Raw genomic sequence first — 14,237 nt, 5'->3', positions numbered from 1 at the left:
GCTCGGGGGTAGAAAAGTGCAGTCTGAGACTTGGGAAAGCTGGAGCTGGCTCAGAGGTCCCCGGCCTTTGATGAAGCTGGGACCATGGGGTTCTCAGACTATTGGGCATCTAGGCGCTACTGGGGATTGCAAACGAGAAGAAAACGGAGTCAGGGCCTGAAGGCTGGGGCGAGTGTCTAGCTCCTGGCCAGAGGCCAAAACGGCAGGGAGCTCCAGAACAGTGATTATTGTATCTTGGGATGGCAGCCTTGGTGGCAGTTGTGGCTGGGATCACAGAGAAGCATTCTATGGGAGATTAGACTGTGGCTGTGTAAAAGAGGCCTTCTTTATTGCTCCTCAATGAAAAGAGGCAGTCCATGGTTCTAAACAGTTTTTCATGGCTGAAAATGGATGCCTAGAACTGCACCCCCCCCTTCTCAGGGTGGGCCTGAGATTAAATACCTTTTGAAGGGAGGAATATCTGGAAAACGAAGCTTATTGGCTAAACCCTCCAGCACCTCTAGGTACCTCATTACCATGGAGAACTCAGTTTTGGGACTACTTGACTATAGGACATGGTTTTTTTCATATGAGAAGCATGGCGCATGTTCCAAGTCAGGAGTCTGTCAGGGAACTGGGAGATACCTCAACCTCAGTTATCTGCCCACCGAGTTTTCAAGTCTCAATCTGCTCTACCTTGCCAAAGTTCCTGGCATGGTTTTATGTCCCATATGGTGGGTGTCACTGGAACAGGACAGATAAGATAGGGGAGAAAATAATTAGAGAAATGACAGCAAATGGGGATCAGGTATTCCAGAGGTGAGGTAAAAAGTGGTGCAATGGAAACTCCGTGAAATCTACAAGAATAACCGTAGCAGTGACTATTAGTAACGAGGGACACAGAGCCCAAACTGGCCATCCTTCTTTAACCAGGCAAGGCCTCAAGTGAAGGAATTTGGAAACCAACCCAAGCCAGCCACAAAACATCCTATGTGCAGATTGTCCTGCCTGCAGAGTGTTCTGGGAACAGAACCTAGCAGAACTGTCATGAAAGAGATCACAGAGATTTCATGTACAAGTGATGAGAACAGAAAAATCTTAGGCAGAAGTCTGGGAGTTCTGAGGAGGATGAGTCAGAAGGATCTGAAAACCCAGTTAGGCAGGGATGAACTAACAAGAGCACAGCCCATAGAATCAACTGACTGGGACCTATGTAGGTTCACAGAGATCAGGGGGATTGTAGGGGTCTGACTTAGGTCCTCTCAATATATGTTACGGCTGAGTTGCTTGGTGTTCTTATGGGAATGCTAGCAGTAGGAACAGGGGCTGTTACTTCCTCTTTTGACTACTTCTGGGACCCATTTCCTCCTGCTGGGCTGCCTTTTCCAGCCTTGATGAGATAGTTTATGCCTGGCATAAGTGTAGCACGTTAGGAAGTTGATACCCCTGAGAAACATGGTCTTTTCTGAAGGGAGGCAGATGTGGAGGTGAATCTTGGGGAAAGGGAAGGGAGAGAAAGCTATGATCAGGGTGTAATTTACGAAAGAATAAAAAAAACTTTATTATAATAAAGCAGTGAAATTAAACAATTTTATTGATTTGATTTAGATTTAAGCTGCTACAATTTTCTATCCAGGATATAGATTTGTTATCAGTGAAGGTAATGCTCATTATTTTAGAAAAGTTGTCATATCTTGTTTTTTGGTTTTTTTTGTTGTTGTTGTTTTGTTTTGTTTTTTCGAGACAGGGTTTCTCTGTATAGTCCTGGCTGTCCTGGAGCTCACTTTGTAGACCAGGCTGGCCTTGAACTCAGAAATCCGCCTGCCTCTGCCTCCCTAGTGCTGGGATTAAAGGTGTGCGCCTAAGTTGTCATATCTTTAAACCTTGTTGGGAACTCAATAGATATAAAAGCAGCCAGGTGGCTTAGAACTTTGTTAGTTATTTCCTATGGCTTTTTTGTGTGTTAGAAAGTAGATGCGGCAGATTTTGGATTACTTTGGAATGTAATCTCTGATCACCTTCAAAGGACTAGATCTGGTGATCATTATAGAAATAACTTTAATTTGCACATAAGGTTTTTTTCTTTTCCTTCAGAACTCTGTTTAAGCGCTTGCCTTGGGATGTTGCTTATGATATTTTAGGATGCTGTGTTCATTTATTAAATTCATTCGCACACTATTTTCTTTCACATTATTAATAATTAACATAACTAAACTAGCATTTGATTTTGCTTTTCACAGAAGGCACATGAGGCAATTCAAGTATCAACCCAGTAAACAGGTTTGGATATTTTATTCTGAGTTGGTCTGGTAGTTATAAAATATCAAATGGTTGTCCCTGAAGCATAAATACTAGGGACATTATACAGTCTTATCAGGTTATACTTAGAAAAAAATATACATGATCATACATGTCTGTATATGAACATGTCTAAATATATGTATATAACAACAATTAAGACAAAAGGATTCCTTGAATTTTAAAGTGAATAAGGAGAAGTATATGGAAGGGTTTCATGGGACAAAAGGAAATGGGTGAATTACATAATTTCATCATAATCTCAAAAACTAAAAGATAACCAAAATAAAAAATACTCATAGAAAATTAGGTGGAAAGAATTTGGCCTTTGGAATAATGGCAATCTGAACTGACATTACCCACTATATTTCAGTGAGTGACACCTAGAGGTCATACATCCTTGTGGATTCTTGCTGTGAATTTTATAAAAGCAATAAAAACAAATAATTAGCCAAGTATCACACTATAAATGCTTAAAATAGGAGTTCTATTTTATTCAGAAAAAAAGCAACTCATGTTTTCTTTAAAAAAGTAAATTATAAGAAGACATATAAGATCCAAAAATAATTTCCTCAAACAATGCAAGTTTATAAATTGTGATGTAAATATATGCTTCAATTTATTCCGTGTTCCAAAAGAGATACAGTTAACTTGCACTGATTCAATGAGACAGAACAACCAGATATTAACTGGGGGGGGGGAGGTTATAAAAACATTTTACATACGTAATGACTGAGATGTTGTGAATGATATTGAGAGAATAGACTCTCTTAGGGATGTTTCATAGAAGATTCTGTTCAACCCACAATTAGATTAATTACCATGAAAATAACTACCATTAGTGTGGCAAAAGTGCCTGTGGAAGGAACATTCTCTAAGACACAGTAATATAAGTGAAAGTCTGAGATAAGCAGAGAAACGTTTTCCCTAACAACTGGTTTTCCATGATAGACCTAAGGTAATGTCAGATAGGTTTTAGTTAATGCCAATCATAGCCACTCACCTAAATCCAAAACTTTTACTTGATTGCTAAACCTTCATACACACACACACACACACACACACACACACACACACACACACACACACACACGGATGTTCTCGTAAGGACAAGAAATGCTTACTTCCCAAAATTAAAGGTCTTAAAGTCTTTTTAACACAGACTTTTTTTTTTTTTTTGAAATTAGAAAATGTTTCAAAGCCAACTTAACATTACCAGGCACATATTTAAATGTTTACACATATTTCAATGAGACAAAAAAAAAAAAATTCAGTGTCTCTACAAATGGCAATGCTCCAGACAGACACACCTAACATAGGAATATGAATTCCTGTTATTAGGATGGTTAATGTTTATGGGCAAAGTATATAAAATGAATACTCAGAAGTTTAAACCTTACAAATTTTGAAAAAATTTTGTCAAATGTTAATAAATGTTCGACATTAAAACAAATACGTAAGTAAAACATAGAACAATGCTGCTTTCTTGGTTGCACCAATGCAGGCTGCATGCAAAATTTCAAAATGATAAAAGCTAAGCACTATCTAATCATTCTTGGATTAAACAAAATTTTAGACGTAGCAAGGAAGTACTTTAACCTGATAATGGTATACACGTGGATCAATGTAAAATTATGCCAGACTTAGTGGAGAAACAGGTAATAAGTACATTTTTTTGTTCTTGGATTCATTTTATTTTGTTTTTTTTTATTAGATATTTTCTTTATATACATTTCAAATTTCAAATGCTATCCTGAAAATTCCCTATACCCTTTCCCCGCCCTGCTCCCCTACCCACCCACTCCCACTTCTTGGCCCTGGCATTCCCCTGTACTGAGGCATATAAAGTTTGCAAGACCAAGGGGTCTCTCTCTTCCCAGTGATGGCTTACTAGGCCATCTTCTGCTACAATATGCAGCTAGAGACACAAGCTCCGGGGGGTACTGGTTAGTTCATATTGTTGTTCCACCTATAGGGTTGCAGACCCCTTCAGCTCCTTGGGTGTTTTCTCTAGCTTCTCCATTGGGGGCCATGTGTTCCATCTTATAGATGACTGTGAGCATCTACTTCTGTATTTGCCAGGCACTGGCCTAGCCTCTCACGAGACAGCTACACCAGGGTCCCTTCATTAAAATCTTTCTGGCATATGCAATAGTGTCTGGGTTTGGTGGCTGATTATGGGATGGATTCCCAGGTGGGGTAGTCTCTGGATAATCCATCCTTTCATCTTAGCTCCAAACTTTGTCTCTGTAACTCCTTTCATGGGTATTTTGTTCCCTATTCTAAGGAGGAACGAAGTACCCACCCATTGGTCTTCCCTCTTCTTGATTTTCTTGTGTTTTGCAAATTGTAATAAGTACATTTTAAAAGTTGAATTTCATGAAAATTGAAAACTGTGGTACAAAAGAAAATGACTGGATGGTAAAAAAAAATGATTAAAGAATAAAAAAGAAAAGAAAAAAGAAAATGAGGAAGCTACAAAGAATGATATTGTAATATAAGTACTTCATGAGATTTCTGGTTGTTTTTACTTATATTCAGACTTTAGCAACTAGTGACTATGGCAAATGTTTAAATACTCTCATACATTAAATATATATGTATATATTTTGTTTTTTTTTTTTTTGGTTTTGAGACAGTGTTTCACTGTGTAGCCCTGGCTGTCCTGGAACTCACTCTGTAGACCAGTCTGGCCTTGAGCTCAGAAATCTGCCTGCCTCTCATATATTAAATATTAAATGAAAATTATTCACAACAAAATAATTAGCAAGAGAAATTCTGCTTACATTGTGATGTAAAATTGTGTTTCAATCTAATCAATGTTTCCCTACAGAGATAACAAAGATATGAACAACAAAATAAACAAATTATTGTGTAAACATGGATTGTGAAGGTATGTTAGTTAGGGGTTTCTGAAATAACCAATCATGTAAAATAAGCCTCTCAGTATATGTAGAAAGATCTTTACTAAAAAGACTCAAAGGCTGCATTCCAGCTAATCCAATAATTGCTGTCTATAAATGAAAAGTCTAAGAATAGAGTAGTTGCTCCGTCCAGAAGTTTGGATGTCTCAGATAATTTTCAGTAGACACTGGAATCCCAAAGTAGGCTCTAATGCCAGTGAAGGAACAGACTTGCTTAACTGAAAGCAGGTAGGAAAAGGGCAAAGGATTCCTTCTTCCATGCCCTTACATAGCCTTCCAGAAGAAAGTATGGCCCAGGTTAGTGTGAGTTTTCTAAAAGATTCGGATTAACGGTGTGTCCTACCTCAGCAATCTGAATTCAAACTTCCCCCTTCAAACTAAACAAATGTCTCTCAACAGGTGTGATCTCCGTTTTGGGGTTTTAGTTAATTCCAGATGCAGTCAAGTTGACAACCAAGAATAGGTATCACATTTGGGTAGATTGTGGTTGCTGAAAATAGGAAGACACTATTCAAACCTGAGTTTTGATATGTTGAAAGACCTAGAATGCTTGGTCATTTTGGATTTTTATCAGTTTTTAATGTGAAAACAATGCAAGTCAGAAGGAAGAATGATCTCAAGTAAAGGAATAACAGAAAAAAAAATAGATGTGGTAAAAACTCCATAGTACTTGGGCATATTTGACAAACATATTTTTCAGCAAGATTTTCAGAATGAGTACACTGATTCTGTGTGTACCTCAAATATATGCTGGCCCCAGCAGAAGAGTTGTCACAAACATTGTGTCAAAGGATTTTTGTGGGTATTTTGTTTCATTTTTTGTTTGTTTTTTTAAGAATGTTTATATCCGCTCACCAATAAACAGTCTGATTTCTGTCTATTCTTAAATTGGTTTTTAAAGTTTGTCTCATATTTGCCAACTAGGCTAAACATGAGTACACACATAGACACAATAAAACCCAGTAAAGTTAGAAGAATATTTATAAATTGACCAGAAGTCAGACTGACCTAATTATTTCCACAAAATGATACATAGAAAGAACATTCATATGTATGTTGTAGTATAAAAACATTATTTACTTAACAAAAATGGATGAACCTTCATCATATATACTTTAATATGTAATGGTAACTTGGAAATACATATCACAGCCTATTATTTTATGTATTGATAGGCTGTGTTTCAATTTGGTTTAGAGAGTTGGTAGACAGAACTGAGAAATATTCTATAAATTTGAACATCCATAGTCAAGTACAATATAATTTCATTCCATTTGTGAGCTCCAGTTTTGTTTATACATAATGCTCAAGCATGTATAAGTAACAGCAATAAAGCAAAACAAACAAAAACTAAGCAGTTATAGTGATGAGTGTTGGGAGATGTCTTAGTCAGGGTTTCTATCCCTGCACAAAACATCAGGACTAAGAAGCAAGTTGGGGAGGAGAGCGTTTTTTCAGCTTACATTTCCACATTGATATTCATCACCAAACGAAGTGAGGACAAGCACGCATACAGGGCAGGAACTTGGAGACAGGAGCTGATGCAAAGGTCATGGAAAGGTGCTGCTTACTAGCTTGCTTCCTCTGGCTTGCTCAGCTTGCCTTCTTATAGAACCCAGGACTACCAGCCCAGGATAACACCAGTATTAAGCATCAACCCTTACTTTCTTATCCATCCTCAAGATCTAAATAACTTTAAATGGCCCACAGGCTTTATAAATTTTTACATATTAAATTTTCAATCCCTTTAAAATATCCAATCCCTTTTAAAATTGAACGTCTTTTAGCTGTGGACTTTTACTTCAAGAAGGAAAAATATCAAAGCACAGTCACAATCAAAACCAAACTCTAACCTTCCAATGTCTGAGATCCACTCAGTTATCTGGGCTCCTCCAAGGGCTTGAATCACTTCTCCAGCTCTGAATTTTGTAGTGCACATCTTGTCTTCTAGACTCCAGCTGTCTGTACTCCACTGCTGCTGCTCTTCTTGGTGATTATCTCATGGCAGTAGCATCTCCAAAACACTGCTCTCTTCTGCTAGACTGCACTTTCACAAATAGCCCCTCATAGGCTCTTTCCATGGTACTAAGCCTCAACTTCTCTGCATGACCCATTCAGTTCTGGGCCTTAAACTGCCACTGAGACTGCACTTTCACCAATGGCCTCTCTTTTCCTCTCACAGGAACAAGGATCAGCTGCTACCCTTTCATGCTTCAAAACCAGTACCACATCAGTGACTCTTATACATTATAAGTCTGGTAGCTGCCAACATGAGGTTCAACTGTGACTGCCTCTGAAAAACAGCTTCTCAGTGCTCTCAGGAAACACTTCCCAAAAGATTTCACCTTAGTGATGCTGGTCTCTTCTTTTTTTTTTTTTTTTTTTTTTTTTTTTTTTTTTCCATTTTTTATTAGGTATTTAGCTCATTTACATTTCCAATGCTATACCAAAAGTCCCCCTTACCCACCCACCCCCACTCCCCTACCCACCCACTCCCCCCCTTTGGCCCTGGCGTTCCCCTGTACCGGGGCACACAAAGTCTGCGTGTCCAATGGGCCTCTCTTTCCAGTGATGGCCGACTAGGCCATCTTTTGATACATATGCAGCTAGAGTCAAGAGCTCAGGGGTACTGGTTAGTTCATAATGTTGTTCCACCTATAGGGTTGAAGATCCCTTTAGCTCCTTGGGTACTTTCTCTAGCTCCTCCATTGGGAGCCCTGTGATCCATCCATTAGCTGACTGTGAGCATCCACTTCTGTGTTTGCTAGGCCCCGGCATAGTCTCACAAGAGACAGCTACATCTGGGTCCTTTCGATAAAATCTTGCTAGTATATGCAATGGTGTCAGCGTTTGGATGCTGATTATGGGGTGGATCCCTGGATATGGCAGTCTCTACATGGTCCATCCTTTCATCTCAGCTCCAAACTTTGTTTCTGTAACTCCTTCCATGGGTGTTTTGTTCCCACTTCTAAGGAGGGGCATAGTGTCCACACTTCAGTCTTCATTTTTCTTGAGTTTCATGTGTTTAGGAAATTGTATCTTATATCGTGGGTATCCTAGGTTTTGGGCTAGTATCCACTTATCAGTGAGTACATATTGTGTGAGTTCCTTTGTGATTGTGTTACCTCACTCAGGATGATGCTCTCCAGGTCCATCCATTTGGCTAGGAATTTCATAAATTCATTCTTTTTAATAGCTGAGTAGTACTCCATTGTGTAGATGTACCACATTTTCTGTATCCATTCCTCTGTTGAGGGGCATCTGGGTTCTTTCCAGTTTCTGGCTATTATAAATAAGGCTGCTATGAACATAGTGGAGCATGTGTCCTTCTTACCAGTTGGGGCTTCTTCTGGATATATGCCCAGGAGAGGTATTGCTGGATCCTCCGGTAGTACTATGTCCAATTTTCTGAGGAACCGCCAGACTGATTTCCAGAGTGGTTGTACAAGCCTGCAATCCCACCAACAATGGAGGAGTGTTCCTCTTTCTCCACATCCTCGCCAGCATCTGCTGTCACCTGAATTTTTGATCTTAGCCATTCTCACTGGTGTGAGGTGGAATCTCAGGGTTGTTTTGATTTGCATTTCCCTGATGATTAAGGATGTTGAACATTTTTTCAGGTGCTTCTCTGCCATTCGGTATTCCTCAGGTGAGAATTCTTTGTTCAGTTCTGAGCCCCATTTTTTAAGGGGGTTATTTGATTTTCTGAGGTCCACCTTCTTGAGTTCTTTATATATGTTGGATATTAGTCCCCTATCTGATTTAGGATAGGTAAAGATCCTTTCCCAGTCTGTTGGTGGTCTTTTTGTCTTATAGACAGTGTCTTTTGCCTTGCAGAAACTTTGGAGTTTCATTAGGTCCCATTTGTCAATTCTCGATCTTACAGCACAAGCCATTGCTGTTCTGTTCAGGAATTTTTCCCCTGTGCCCATATCTTCAAGGCTTTTCCCCACTTTCTCCTCTATAAGTTTCAGTGTCTCTGGTTTTATGTGAAGTTCCTTGATCCACTTAGATTTGACCTTAGTACAAGGAGATAAGTATGGATCGATTCGCATTCTTCTACATGATAACAACCAGTTGTGCCAGCACCAATTGTTGAAAATGCTGTCTTTCTTCCACTGGATGGTTTTGGCTCCCTTGTCGAAGATCAAGTGACCATAGGTGTGTGGGTTCATTTCTGGGTCTTCAATTCTATTCCATTGGTCCACTTGTCTGTCTCTATACCAGTACCATGCAGTTTTTATCACAATTGCTCTGTAGTAAAGCTTTAGGTCAGGCATGGTGATTCCACCAGAGGTTCTTTTATCCTTGAGAAGAGTTTTTGCTATCCTCGGTTTTTTGTTATTCCAGATGAATTTGCAAATTGCTCCTTCTAATTCGTTGAAGAATTGAGTTGGAATTTTAATGGGGATTGCATTGAATCTGTAGATTGCTTTTGGCAAGATAGCCATTTTTACAATGTTGGTCCTGCCAATCCATGAGCATGGGAGATCTTTCCATCTTCTGAGATCTTCTTTAATTTCTTTCTTCAGGGACTTGAAGTTTTTATCATACAGATCTTTCACTTCCTTCGTTAGAGTCACGCCGAGATATTTTATATTATTTGTGGCTATTGAGAAGGGTGTTGTTTCCCTAATTTCTTTCTCAGCCTGTTTATTCTTTGTGTAGAGAAAGGCCATTGACTTGTTTGAGTTAATTTTATATCCAGCTACTTCACCGAAGCTGTTTATCAGGTTTAGGAGTTCTCTGTTGGAATTTTTAGGGTCACTTATATATACTATCATATCATCTGCAAAAAGTGATATTTTGACTTCCTCTTTTCCAATTTGTATCCCCTTGATCTCCTTTTGTTGTCGAATTGCTCTGGCTAATACTTCAAGTACTATGTTGAAAAGGTAGGGAGAAAGTGGGCAGCCTTGTCTAGTCCCTGATTTTAGTGGGATTGCTTCCAGCTTCTCTCCATTTACTTTGATGTTGGCTACTGGTTTGCTGTAGATTGCTTTTATCATGTTTAGGTATTGGCCTTGAATTCCTGATCTTTCCAGAACTTTTATCATGAATGGGTGTTGGATCTTGTCAAATGCTTTTTCTGCATCTAACGAGATGATCATGTGATTTTTGTCTTTGAGTTTGTTTATATAATGGATTACATTGATGGATTTTCGTATATTAAACCATCCCTGCATCCCTGGAATAAAACCTACTTGGTCAGGATGGATGATTGCTTTAATGTGTTCTTGGATTCGGTTAGCGAGAATTTTATTAAGGATTTTTGCATCGATGTTCATAAGAGAAATTGGTCTGAAGTTCTCTATCTTTGTTGGATCTTTCTGTGGTTTAGGTATCAGAGTAATAGTGGCTTCATAAAATGAGTTGGGTAGAATACCTTCTACTTCTATCTTGTGAAAAAGTTTGTGCAGAACTGGAGTTAGATCTTCTTTGAAGGTCTGATAGAACTCTGCACTAAACCCGTCTGGTCCTGGGCTTTTTTTGGCTGGGAGACTATTAATAACTGCTTCTATTTCTTTAGGGGATATGGGACTGTTTAGAAGGTCAACTTGATCCTGATTCAACTTTGGTACCTGGTATCTGTCCAGAAATTTGTCCATTTCATCCAGGTTTTCCAGTTTTGTTGAGTATAGCCTTTTGTAGAAGGATCTGATGGTGTTTTGGATTTCTTCAGGATCTGTTGTTATGTCTCCCTTTTCATTTCTGATTTTGTTAATTAGGATTTTGTCCCTGTGCCCTTTAGTGAGTCTAGCTAAGGGTTTATCTATCTTGTTGATTTTCTCAAAGAACCAACTCCTCGTTTGGTTAATTCTTTGAATAGTTCTTCTTGTTTCCACTTGGTTGATTTCACCCCTGAGTTTGATTATTTCCTGCCGTCTACTCCTCTTGGGTGAATTTGCTTCCTTTTTTTCTAGAGCTTTTAGATGTGTTGTCAAGCTGCTAGTATGTGCTCTCTCCCGTTTTTTCTTGAAGGCACTCATAGCTATGAGTTTCCCTCTTAGAAATGCTTTCATTGTGTCCCAAAGGTTTGGGTACGTTGTGGCTTCATTTTCATTAAACTCTAAAAAGTCTTTAATTTCTTTCTTTATTCCTTCCTTGACCAAGGTATCATTGAGAAGAGTGTTGTTCAGTTTCCATGTGAATGTTGGCTTTCTGTTATTTATTTTGTTATTGAAGATCAGCCTTAGTGCATGGTGATCTGATAGGATACATGGGACAATTTCAATATTTTTGAATCTGTTGAGGCCTGATTTGTGACCTATTATGTGGTCAATTTTGGAGAAGGTACCATGAGGTGCTGAGAAGAAGGTATATCCTTTTGTTTTAGGATAAAATGTTCTGTAGATATCTGTCAGATCCATTTGTTTCATCACTTCTGTTAGTTTCAGTGTGTCCCTGTTTAGTTTCTGTTTCCATGATCTGTCCATTGGTGAAAGTGGTGTGTTGAAGTCTCCCACTATTATTGTGTGAGGCGCAATGTGTGCTTTGAGCTTTACTAAAGTTTCTTTAGTGAATGTGGCTGCTCTTGTATTTGGAGCATAGATATTCAGAATTGAGAGTTCCTCTTGGAGGATTTTACCTTTGATGAGAATGAAGTGTCCCTCCTTGTCTTTTTTGATGACTTTGGGTTGGAAGTCAATCTTATCAGATATTAGGATGGCTACTCCTGCTTGTTTCTTCATACCATTTGCTTGGAAAATTGTTTTCCAGCCTTTCATTCTGAGGTAGTGTCTATCTTTTTCTCTGAGATGAGTTTCCTGTAAGCAGCAAAATGTTGGGTCTTGTTTGTGTAGCCAGTTTGTTAGTCTATGTCTTTTTATTGGCGAGTTGAGACCATTGATGTTAAGAGATATTAAGGAAAAGTAATTGTTGCTTCCTGTTATTTTAGTTGTTAAAGGTGGCATTCTGTTCTTGTGGCTGTCTTCTTTTAGGTTTGTTGAGGGATTACCTTCTTGTTTTTTCTAGGGCGTTGTTCCCGTTCTTGTATTGGTTTTTTTCTGTTATTATCCTTTGAAGGGCTGGATTCGTGGAGAGATAATGCGTGAATTTGATTTTGTCGTGGAATACTTTGGTTTCTCCCTCTATGATAATTGAGAGTTTGGCTGGGTATAGTAGCCTGGGCTGCAGTTTGTGTTCTCTTAGTGTCTGTATAACATCTGTCCAGGCTCTTCTGGCTTTCATAGTCTCTGGTGAAAAATCTGGTGTAATTCTGATAGGCTTGCCTTTATATGTTACTTGACCTTTTTCCCTTACTGCTTTTAGTATTCTATCTTTATTTAGTGCATTTGATGTTCTGATTATTATGTGTCGGGAGGAATTTCTTTTCTGGTCCAGTCTATTTGGAGTTCTGTAGGCTTCTTGTATGTTCATATGCATCTCATTCTTTAGATTTGGGAAGTTTTCTTCAATAATTTTGTTGAAGATGTTTGCTGGACCTTTGAGTTGAAAATCTTCATTCTCATCCACTCCTATTATCCGTACGTTTGGTCTTCTTATTGTGTCCTGGATTTCCTGGATATTTTGAGTTAGGATCTTTTTGCATTTTCCATTTTCTTTGATTGTTGTGCCGATGTTCTCTATGGAATCTTCTGCACCTGAGATTCTCTCTTCCATCTCTTGTATTCTGTTGCTGATGCTCAAATCTATGGTTCCAGATTTCTTTCCTAGGGTTTCTATCTCTAGTGTTGCCTCGCTTTGAGTTTTCTTTATTGTGTCTACTTCCCTTTTTAGGTCTAGTATGGTTTTGTTCATTTCCATCACCTGTTTGTATGTTTTTTCCTCTTTTTCTGTAAGGACTTCTACCTGTTTGATTGTGTTTTCCTGTTTTTCTTTAAGGACTTGTAACTCTTTAGCAGTGTTCTCCTGTATTTCTTTAAGTGATTTATTAAAGTCCTTCTTGATGTCCTCTACCATCATCATGAGATATGCTTTTAAATCTAGGTCTAGGTTCTCAGGTGTGTTGGGGTTCCCTGGACTGGGCGAAGTGGGTGTGCTGGGTTCTGGTGATGGTGAGTGGTCTTGGTTCCTGTTAGTAAGATTCCTCCATTTACCTTTCGCCATCTGGTAATCTCTGGAGTTAGTAGTTATAGTTGACTCTGTTTAGAGATTGTTCTTCTGGTGATTCTGTTACCGTCTATCAGCAGACCTGGGAGACAGATTCTCTCCTCTGAGTTTCAGTGCTCAGAGCACTCTCTGCTGGCAAGCTCTCTTACAGGGGAGGTGCGCAGATATCTTGTATTTGGACCTCCTCCTGGCCAAAGAAGAAGGCCCAAAACAGGACCTTTCTCAGACACTGTGTTGCTTTGGCAGTTCCCAGGTGGTACAGACTCTCACCTAAGCAGACTAAATTCCTAAGTTCCTTGGAGTCCCGGGACCAAGATGGCGACCGCTGCTGCTGTGGCTTAGGCCGCCTCCCCAGCCGGGTGGGCACCTGTCCTCCGGTCCGGAAGGTGGCCGGCTGTCCCCGGCCCACAAAGGGTGCTGCCTCAGCGCCTCTGTGCTTCCGCCTGTTCCAGAAGCTGTCAGGTTCTCTGGCGCACCCTCTCACCTGTTCAGACTAATTTCCTAAGTTCGGCGGGTCCCGGACCAAGATGGCGACCGCTGCTGCTGTGGCTTAGGCCGCCTCCCCAGCCGGGTGCGCACCTGTCCTCTGGTCCGGAAGGTGGCCGGCTGTCCCCGGCCCACACAGGGTGCTGCCTCAGCGCCTCTGTGCTTCTGCCTGTTCCAGAAGCTGTCAGGTTCTCTGGCGCACCCTCTCACCTGTTCAGACTAATTTCCTAAGTTCGGCGGGTCTCGGACCAAGATGGTGACCGCTGCTGCTGTGGCTTAGGCCGCCTCCCCAGCCGGGCGGGCACCTGTCCTCCGGTCCGGACGGTGGCTGGCTGTCCCCGGCCCACAAAGGGTGCTGCCTCAGCGCCTCTGTGCTTCCGCCTGTTCCAGAAGCTGTCAGGTTCTCTGGCGCACCCTCTCACCTGTTCAGACTAATTTCCTAAGTTTGGCGGGTCCCGGACCAAGATGGCAACCGCT

This window comes from Mus musculus, chromosome 12 (assembly GCF_000001635.26).
Source record: "Mus musculus strain C57BL/6J chromosome 12, GRCm38.p6 C57BL/6J".
Taxonomy (NCBI): Eukaryota; Metazoa; Chordata; class Mammalia; order Rodentia; family Muridae; genus Mus; species Mus musculus.
The sequence above is the reverse complement of the archived record's forward strand: the minus strand, read 5'-3'. Positions refer to the sequence as shown.